General features: G+C 42.4%; 1 pseudogene; it reads right to left on the bottom strand.

The window, feature by feature from the left end:
* Positions 1–3,166: 3,166 nt before the first annotated feature.
* On the bottom strand, positions 3,167–3,284 carry LOC126102337 (5S ribosomal RNA; annotated as a pseudogene).
* Positions 3,285–9,542: the final 6,258 nt, after the last annotated feature.

Below are 9,542 nucleotides of genomic sequence, written 5' to 3'. Positions count from 1 at the left end.
ATAACAGACCTAATGGTTCTTCCAGGAATGTGGTGTGCTTCCTATCATTAAGTTTTCCTTCGATAAAGTAGGGGCCTATAATTCTGTCTTCCAGAATCCCACACCATACGTTCACCGATCACGGTTTTTGGTGTGCAACTTGCCACAGCCAACATGGATTTTCAGTTGCCCAATAATGCTTGTTATGTAAATTAACATTTCCGTGGTTCGTGAATGTAGCCTCGTCAGTAAATAAAATCAAATTAATAACTGCGTCATCACTCTGAACCTGAAATTGAGCCCATTGGCGGAATTCAATGCGACGCATATAATCCGTACCAGTTAATTCCTGGTGGAGACTGGTATGGTAAGGGTGATATTTATGGCGATGCAAAAAATGGTACAAATGGCTCTGAGCACTATGGGACTTAACTTCTGAGGTCATCAATCCCCTAGAACTTAGAACTACTTAAACCTAACTAACCTAAGGACATCACACACATCCATGCCCGAGGCAGGATTCGAACCTGCGACCGTAGCGGTCGCGCAGATCCAGACTGAAGCGCGTAGAACGGCTCGGCCACCCCGGCCGGCCCAACTGAGGAGCTACGTGATGATAATACGGCGATGCAGAACACAAACAACACTACTCTGCCTCATGCCAGGTTCCCTTGCGATTTGACGCGAACTAACACAAAGATCTCGAACCACAGTGTCAAGAGTACCAATTTCTGTTTCCTCGTTAGTAATTTTCCTTTGCCGGATATGTTTCCGATGCGTTAAAGATCCAGTTGTTCTCGATTTGTCATGCACATGTTTAAATGTACGACGTGTAGAGTAAGTACGTTAAGGATATCTTTTAGCGCATAAGTCTCTAGCTCTCACTTAAATTCGTTGGCATTCTCCGTAAATGAGAAGCAATCGCCTTGTTTTTCGAAGGAATACATCATTTACATTCGCTTGATTCGACGATACTACTCTTACCGTTCCTATTAGTGTTGTACTGCGTGTTTACATGATAATGACACGTTAGATGGATATACCGTATTCCGCGAACATTTACTATATGCACGATATACGAGAGAGAATTGTGAAATCATGTACTTAGATAAGGGCCGATGAGATAAGGAATACCACTCAATCCATAATAAGAAGATTGCAGCACTGCACTGATACCAAGGGTCATCACTTCGAACACCTTCTGTAAATGGACGTTCAGGACACCTTTTTGACCTTCGTTGACCTTCAAAGACCTTACTGTTACACATCATTGGATTCGTCTCGATAGTCGATATCAGAAAATAAGTACCAAACTATAACATCCCACAAAAAAATTAAGCAAAGTTGAGCTTCATATCTCTGACGCGACCGCACGTAGCAACAAAAAACCAACGTCATATTATGGCCACCGTTGACCCATGCAACATTTGTCTCACAAACTTTTCAGCTACCATCATACTTTCGGAGTTATTCTAGGTGGAAAATTTGGAAATTTGTGGTAAGATCTTATGGGACCAAACTGCTGAGGTTATCGGTCCCTAAGCTTACATACTGTTCAATCTAACTTAAACTAACTTAAGTTAAGGAGAACACATACACCCATGCCCGAGGGAGGATTCGAACCTCCGACGGGAGGAGCCGCGCGAACCGTAACAGGACGCCCGAGACAGCGCGGCTACCCCGTGCGGCATTCTAGGTGGCAATAGTTATTGACTCACCCTGTATATGGAATCCGATATTATACTGAGAATTGCAAAACAGTGAAAGATGTCGTTTCCTTTGATCTGTGAATATGCTAGGAATTGCAGAAAATACGAGTCAGAGAAATCTCGTGTCGGAAGGAATCCAAAAAGTCTAAAAAGTCCTGTGCCGATCGAATGCGAGAGCTACGGCAGCGCTGAAAAGGAAACGAAAGAATGACCCTTAGGTCATTCGGCGGCCAGTGACAGTCGAAACTTGTCATTTATCTACTCTGTAGGAATGGTTCGCCCCCGTTAGCTGAGTGGTTAGCCGGCACGGTAATTCAGCGTGTTCGGTCAGAGGGTTAGCTGCCCTCTGTAATAATAATAATAAAAAAAAACTGAGTTAATGGATCAACCACGAACTGAATCGGGTGTCTTCCGACGTCCGCCCCGAGCAGATACAACGAACGAAAACGAACAAAATGAGATTATATATATATATATATATATATATATATATATATATAAAGCGGTCAGCGTGACAGAATGTAAATCCAAAGGGCCCGTGTTCGATTCCCGGCTGGGTCGGAGATTTTCTCCGCTGAGGGACTGGGTGTTGTTTGTCCTAAACAACATCATTTCATCCCCATCGACGCGCAAGTCGCCGAAGTGGCGTCAAATCGAAAGACTTGCACCAGGCGAACGGTCTACCCGACGGGAGGCCCTCGTCACACGACATTATTATTTTATTACACCGGATGGTTATAATTAAAGTGCCGCTATTCACGGAGATGGAGTGTGGACTGTAATTGTCGTATGGCAGCGAAACTTGATAGACATGCTAATGCGCTAATGCAGAACCAGTTTACGCTGGATAAAAATTATTTCCAATTTTGGCCACCAGGTGCAAATCTGGCACTGTACAGCATCTTGTCGACGTCTCCGGTGCTCGTACGGAAGGTATTATACAAGCAATGATTAATAATGAAGTCAACTTTATGTTTTCTTCACTTCATTGTCATTTCCTGCCCCAATCTTGTTACCAATCCACTACGTATGGAAACATTTCGACAAGCCTTTCTTGTATTCACAGCTCCAGATTTGCATCTGGTGGACAAAATCAAACATTTTTTTTCAGCGTAAATCGGTTTCACACTGATGAAGAAGAATATCTACCAAGTGCCGCTGCCGTACCATAATTACAGTCTATATGGGATACCATTCAGAAGCCTCACTTTAATTATAGCTATCTAGTACTACTCTGTGTAACCATTGTATTAAATAGCTCGATAATTAAGTTACATATTAGGATGCACTCAGTCTTCAGGCCACATCGGGACCATCCGACCGCCGTGTCATCCTCAGTTGAGGATGCGGATAGGAGGGGCATGTGATAAGCATACCGCACTCCCGGTCGTTACAATGGTTTTCTTCGACCGGCGTCGCTACTATTCGCTCGAGTAGCTCCTCAGTTGGCATCACGAAGCTGAGTACACCCCGAAAAATGGCAACAGCGCAAGGTGGCCCGGATGGTCACCCATCCAAGTGCCAGACACGCCCGACAGCGCTTAACTTGGGTGATCTCACGGGAACCAGTGGATCCACTGCGGCAAGGCCGTTGCCACATATTAAGATGAAGGACTTTTAACGATTATGTCACGACGTTTTCACGAAAAAACTACAGCGTGAACCTGAACTGTGCATTTAGATTTTTTTGGTCAGCACTATGTGATCTACGTATGCATACGTTCCGTGAATGAGTAGCTTTGTCTCATACTGTTTCGTAAAAACTGATGTAGGAAATCAAAACTGCCGCTGTCTTCTCTCTTTCTCCCATGTGTACAAGACGATGTTTTGGCTATTTGAAGTTCGTATTAATAGCTCTCAACCAATATTTTCCACTGCTTATCAACTACTGACGGCCTTGGGAGAGCCAGTCCTGACAAAACTCTACCATCTGGTGAGCAAGATGTATGAAACAGGCGAAATACCCTCAGACTTCAAGAAGAATATAATAATTCCAATCCCAAAGAAAGCAGGTGTTGACAGATGTGAAAATTACCGAACAATCAGTTTAATAAGCCACAGCTGCAAAATACTAACACGAATTCTTTACAGACGAATGGAAAAACTAGTAGAAGCCGACCTCGGGGAAGATCAGTTTGGATTCCGTAGAAATACTGGAACACGTGAGGCAATACTGACCTTACGACTTATCTTAGAAGAAAGATTAAGGAAAGGCAAACCTACGTTTCTAGCATTTGTAGACTTAGAGAAAGCTTTTGACAATGTTGACTGGAATACTCTCTTTCAAATTCTAAAGGTGGCAGGGGTAAAATACAGGGAGCGAAAGGCTATTTACAATTTGTACAGAAACCAGATGGCAGTTATAAGAGTCGAGGGACATGAAAGGGAAGCAGTGGTTGGGAAGGGAGTAAGACAGGGTTGTAGCCTCTCCCCGATGTTATTCAATCTGTATATTGAGCAAGCAGTAAAGGAAACAAAAGAAAAATTCAGGGTAGGTATTAAAATCCATGGGGAAGAAATAAAAACTTTGAGGTTCGCCGATGACATTGTAATTCTGTCAGAGACAGCAAAGGACTTGGAAGAGCAGTTGAACGGAATGGATGGTGTCTTGAAGGGAAGATATAAGATGAACATCAACAAAAACAAAACGAGAATAATGGAATGTAGTCGAATTAAGTCGGGTGATGTTGAGGGTATTAGATTAGGAAATGAGACAGTTAAAGTAGTAAAGGAGTTTTGCTATTTGGGGAGCAAAATAACTGATGATGGTCGAAGTAGAGAGGATATAAAATGTAGACTGGCAATGGCAAGGAAAGCGTTTCTGAAGAAGAAAAATTTGTTAACATCGAGTATAGATTTAAGTGTCAGGAAGTCGTTTCTGAAAGTATTTGTATGGAGTGTAGCCATGTATGGAAGTGAAACATGGACGGTAAATAGTTTGGACAAGAAGAGAATAGAAGCTTTCGAAATGTGGTGCTACAGAAGAATGCTGAAGATTAGATGGGTAGATCACATAACTAATGAGGAAGTATTGAATAGGATTGGGGAGAAGAGAAGTTTGTGGCACAACTTGACCAGAAGAAGGGATCGGTTGGTAGGACATGTTCTGAGGCATCAAGGGATCACCAATTTAGTATTGGAGGGTAGCGTGGAGGGTAAAAATCGTAGGGGGAGACCAAGAGATGAATACACTAAGCAGATTCAGAAGGATGTAGGTTGCAGTAGGTACTGGGAGATGAAGAAGCTTGCACAGGATAGAGTAGCATGGAGAGCTGCATCAAACCAGTCTCAGGACTGAAGACCACAACAACAACATCAACTCCGACATTCAGCTCCGGCTGGTTTTGAAAAGACGCTTGTGTACATCTGCATAGACCTCAATGTCCTTCGCCCCGCGATTGCAGAGATGTCAGAGGAGTGTGCGTCTCGGTGGTGGGGCCAAGCCAAGGACTGTTCGATTAGTGCGGCAGTGACCTAGACGAGAGGCAGCGTGTGTCCGCTAGCGGTGATGACGTGGGACGCTCTTATCCGGGGGCTCACCCGTCAGCGCCATGGCGCCAGCTCTCGGCCGAGGTCAGGGCACACTCTGCTTACGTCACCTAATGGCTCCTGCTGGCCACGTCCGCCTCGGCGTGCTCCCTGACACGTTCCTAGACCCACTGCACGAGTTCTTCGATAGCTGTTCACACCCAGCTGACTTTTTTCCGATGTGACAACCCCCACCCAAAGTCATCAACGGTACGAGAGAACGTCGGGAAGTTGTTCGTCTGGGACAAAGATACGTTGTTTTGTTGTGTTGATACAATAACGCTTGCTGTGCAATACTGTTAAGTGATTTGTGAGCCCGATCTGATTATACATGAGATTAGCCATGTTGGTACGTGTTGATGCTTGTACGATGAATATGAACTACCAACACAAGAAAAGAATGAAATATGTGATATTTTGGTTTCCCTTGTCAGTGTGTACATGGAAATGTTGTCCTGTGTGTCTTCTGCAGCCAGATAACCGTATCGGGAAACACTATCAGTCATATTCAGCCTTATTCGCGATAAACGTTATGATGTGAAACATGTCAGCTGAAAACACATACACATTATATACATATGTTATAGGCCTTTCCTGTAAAAATGATTAATTATTCTATACTTCCTCTACGTTATAGGAGGAATCGTTAAGAAGAAACATCTTCGATCTACATTTGAAATTATTTCTGCCACTTGTCACACATTTTGTTTCCATGACTAGATTCTCAAAGGATTTTATAGCTGCATATTTCACTCTTACTTGACATTCCCTGCCTATGCACCTTCCTAAACAAGTTGTTTGTAATGAAACAAGCCTGTCTTTACCAGAGTCGTGTGACGAATTCCTTGAAACGGATCTTTTGATTGGTGAGAATGAAGATTTTGTCAATGCTGTACACCTAGTTGATAAAACGAAAATTGTAAATGATCCGGTTGAGACAGGCATCAAGCGCATGGGGAACTGCAATAAATTATTTCCAGAACAGAAATGAGAAACGCAGTGTGTTTACATTTCGCGGCGTGTGGTTCCAGCTGTACCGGTTATATAGCTAAGAACAGTCAAAATTATTTGTGTTCTGGATTCGAATATTAAATTTAGTAGTTTTCAATCGTTCATCCAAATATTAGCAGAGTGTTTACACTTCATGGCGTGCAGTAGCAGTTCTTAAGTTCAGACAAAGTTGTTTGTGCACTGTTACAGAGTTATTAAATTTAGTAGTTTTCAACTGTGTCTCGTGCTGTTTGTGGCGAAATAACAGTTTAATAAACTTTTGGAAACGTTCGCTCAATGTGTTTTTATAATTTTCTGTGCGTTGAAGTCGTTTAGTAAATTTCGTGTGGTAGTTTTCAGCTAACGTTTCTTTGTTTCTAATGAAGTACTTCAGTAAAATTTTCATTCACTGTTTCTACTTCCCTGCGTGTTCCAATGGCCGCTTGAATTTTTGGTTTTAGCTAATAAATTCTGTTATGTTCCGTTGGTATTGGTATTAGTTGTTGTATAGTAGTATTAATAAAAGTTGTTGCTTTCTTAGTAGAGAGTGAAGTACGAGATCACTATTGTTATTTCTACAAATAGTTCTACTAGTGTAATTGAACTTAGGTAACGTAGACGTTTAGTTTTATTCAGTAACTCTAAAATTTTACCATGAATGAGAAGTGTGGGCTTTGTCGTAGGTTTGTGAGTAGTGGGTTACGGTGTGGGGTTTGTTCAAAGTATTTTCATCGGGGGAATGCAGTGAGGAAGCCAGTGGGCATTCTAGCGAGATCCTCTCCTGGGAATGCAGAATCTGTAGCAGAAATAAGTTGATAGAGGAGCAGGAGCGTAAGATCTTTGTCCTTCAGGTGCAGTTACAATACGCAAAGGAGGAACTAGATACGTTGAGGAGGGTGAAGCGTGGTGGGGAATGGGATCTGACAGTATGCAAGGAGGCAGCTAAGAGGAGGAGGTATTCAGACAGCTTTGCTTTGCGTATATGCAATAGATTTGACCTACTGTCAGAGCTGAGTGGAGAGGAGCCTCTTGTAGCTGATGGTGTAGGAAGCTTGCAGCAGTCCTCAACAGTTAGGAGGCCTAAGCTAGTTGCAAAGTCTGACAGAAAGAAGAAAGTTCTGCTCCTAGGTAGTTCGCACGGTAGCGGTGTGGGCCAGCAGTTGCAAGTTGTGAGAGTACCAGGTCACCAGCATTATGAAGCCTAGTGCAGGATTGGTTCAGGTGACTGACAGCATAGAGGAGTTATGTAGGAATTTTACGAAAGAGGATCAGATAGTGATCCTGGGTGGAGCAGGGAATAATCTTGATAGGAATGGGGAATACGACGTAGGTGATGACGTAGTAAAGATAGCTACTCAGACTGGTAACACTAATGTGCACTTCGTGCTACTATTTCAGCGTCGTAATCGGCCTTATCTTAACGATGCTGTTAGGCGAGTTAACATGGGGCTGTGGAGAGCACTGATGGCAGAGGGCATGGGTCACATTTCAGTGGTGCCAGTTGGGTCTATCAGTAGATCGGGTTTCACTAGCCGTGGCCTGCACCTCAATAGGAATGGGAAGGGGGGGCTGGCAAAGCTTATAGGTGACAGTGTAGTGGGTGGTGGTGGGATCACTCATGGAAAAATTACTGTAGTAGTTGGTGTTAGAAATGCACCTTTTTTTTTTAGACTGAAGTCAGCTGATAGGTATACCTGCTTTAAGGAAGTCCCTCTAACAAAGGAATTGCCTTCAGAGGAGGTTAGGTATCCAAGCAGAGCAGAAATTAGCATATTTCATCGAAATAAGAGGTGTTAGAGATAAAGTTAGTGAGATGCTTATAGATGTTGACTTAGACATTATTGTTTTATCGGAACACCACTTAAATAATTTTACAATTCAGAGGCTCCCTTTACCAGGATACAGATTAGCTGGCTCTTTTTCAAGGAGTTCCTTGCAGAGTGGAGGAGTGGCCATGTACGTAAAAAACTGTATTCCGTTTGGGTCCATAGACGTATTACGACACTGCACTGAACAGATATTTGAATGTTGTGCAGGGGCAGTTAATTGAATTTAGTGAAACTAAACTTCTAATTGTTGTTGTTTATAGGTCCCCTAAACTCTGACTTCAGAGCATTTCTGCTCAAGCTATAGAGGGTTCTTGGTTAACTTTATAGGAAGTGCCAGAAATTAGTTATATGTAGTGACTTCAATATTAATTTTGTATATGACTGTGCAAGAAAAAGAATGTTGGTAGATCTTCTAAACTCATACGATCTGATGCAGACTGTGTTTTTTTCCAACTAGGGTGCAGGGGAGCAGCAGCACAGCCACAGACAACATTTTTATTCATTCTTCATTACTAGATGAGCATTCTGTTCGTAAAGGGCTGAATGGCCTTTCAGACCATGATGTACAAACTTTAACACTGAAAGGCTTCTGTACTCAAACAAATGTTACAGACTGATGACTGAAATACTTCTCTGTGATACTGACAAAGGGGAGATTGAGTCAATAATTAAATCACTGAAGAGTCCTTTACTCTCATGGATATGATGGCATGCCAAGCAGAATATTAAAGCGCTGTGCTGCACATGTTAGCCCTACACTTAGCCATATTTGTAATTTTTCCTTTAAGAGTGGTCAGTTTCCTGAACGATTAAAGTACTCAGTAGTAAAGCCTCTCTATAAAAAGGGGGGAAAGGGGTAATGTAGACAATTTTAGACCTATTTCTATGCCATCAGCGTTTGCTGAAGCTATTGAAAAGGCTATGTACGTAAGGGTAATTGATCACTTTACATCACATAATTTGCTATCAAATGTACAGTTCAGCTCTAGAAGTTGTTTCACAACTGAAAATGCTGTGCTCTCTTTTCTCTGTGAGATACTGGATCGATTAAACAAAAGGTTTCGAACGCTACGCATACTTTTTGATCTAACAAAGGCCTTTGATTGTGTTGATCACAAAATATTGCCCCACAATCTGGACCATTACGGAATACGGGGAGTAGCTCACAATTGGTTCACCTCTTACTTTAACAACAGACACCAAAAGTCATTATTCACAGTGTTGAGAATGGCTGTGATGTGGAGTCTGAGTAGGGTACAGTCAAATAGGGAGTGCCCCAGGGATCAGAGTTGGGGCCATTCCTGTTCCTTAGTTATATATTTGATATGCCGTCCAGTATTACGGGTACTTCTAAAATATCCCTGTTTCCTGGTTACACTAGCTTGGTAGTAAAGAGTGTTGTGTGCAACATTGGCTCTGTTTCAAATGGTGCAGTTCGTAACATAAGTTCATGGCTTGTAGGAAGTAAACTAACGCTAAATCACAGCAAGACTCAGTTTTTACAGTT

Source organism: Schistocerca cancellata, chromosome 9 (genome assembly GCF_023864275.1).
Source record: "Schistocerca cancellata isolate TAMUIC-IGC-003103 chromosome 9, iqSchCanc2.1, whole genome shotgun sequence".
In the NCBI taxonomy this organism is placed as follows: domain Eukaryota; kingdom Metazoa; phylum Arthropoda; class Insecta; order Orthoptera; family Acrididae; genus Schistocerca; species Schistocerca cancellata.
The sequence above is the reverse complement of the archived record's forward strand: the minus strand, read 5'-3'. Positions and strand labels throughout refer to the sequence as shown.